This window comes from Schistocerca piceifrons, chromosome 4 (assembly GCF_021461385.2).
Source record: "Schistocerca piceifrons isolate TAMUIC-IGC-003096 chromosome 4, iqSchPice1.1, whole genome shotgun sequence".
NCBI lineage: Eukaryota > Metazoa > Arthropoda > Insecta > Orthoptera > Acrididae > Schistocerca > Schistocerca piceifrons.
Genome location: NC_060141.1, coordinates 205,138,548 through 205,139,551, shown reverse-complemented (window position 1 = coordinate 205,139,551; position 1,004 = coordinate 205,138,548).

The window sequence follows — 1,004 nt, the reverse complement described above, 5'->3', positions numbered from 1 at the left end:
TCTTCTGTTGTGCTGTTCTGCCCGCTGTTTGCGCGTATGTAACTCTCTAAACTAAACCAAGTTTCTCATTTATATTCTAATTTCTAGTTCACTTTGATTTCACTAATTTATTTACTTAAGTACCACTTAACACAAGATAATGGTAACAGACATTCGGAGCACCACTTCCTACAGGGGGAGCTCGAGCCAGCGCCTGTAGGAAGTATCGCAACGCCAAAACCTGATTGGCTGGAAACAGCTGTTTAAGGGCTAGAACCAACCTCGAAGTTCAGATGGTGACCTCATGGACTTCGATTTCTGAAGTTTACGTCTTCATCTCTTAACTGGACTTTTACTAGTGGGTGTGTGCATGTGTTACCACGAATATTTGTGGAAAATTACAAGTCTGCTTTTGTTTGCCTTAATTAGGAGACTTTTATTGGCATCGTTATTGTTACCTTTCTTTTGTTGTTCAGTCATCAACCTTGTAAACCTACATAAATAAAAGTTGTGTTTGTGAGAAATTGCGAATTATGTCACAACACATAGGTTTTTTATTTATTTGTTACTTCTTAATTTGTAGCACTCGTAGAACATCTTCCAATGAGCTTCCTGTAAATGTAGTATATGGAATCGTGTGGAATACTGGGACTTGGAATTACTGTAGGCAATGAAAAGTGCTAGATTTCTTCTTTTTTACAGTATTACCTTTAGTGTGATAACCGGTTTTCGGCTTACAGGACCATCTTCAGATATTTACCGACTATTGTCGCCAAACGTTTACAAACATTGTAAATTCTTTGGTGACAACAGTCATCAAATGTCTGAACATGGCCTTGAAAGTAGCGAAACTGTTAACACAATAAAAGTAATAGTGTAGAACAAAAGCAAACTAACGGTTTTTATTTATTATAATGTTGTTCTGTCAAGAACCGAACTAAGATTTGGCTAAAGTTATTGCAGTAGTCAATTACAAGAGATTTTTTGCATTTGTAATGTTGATGTACACTCTTAAAAAGGCACAG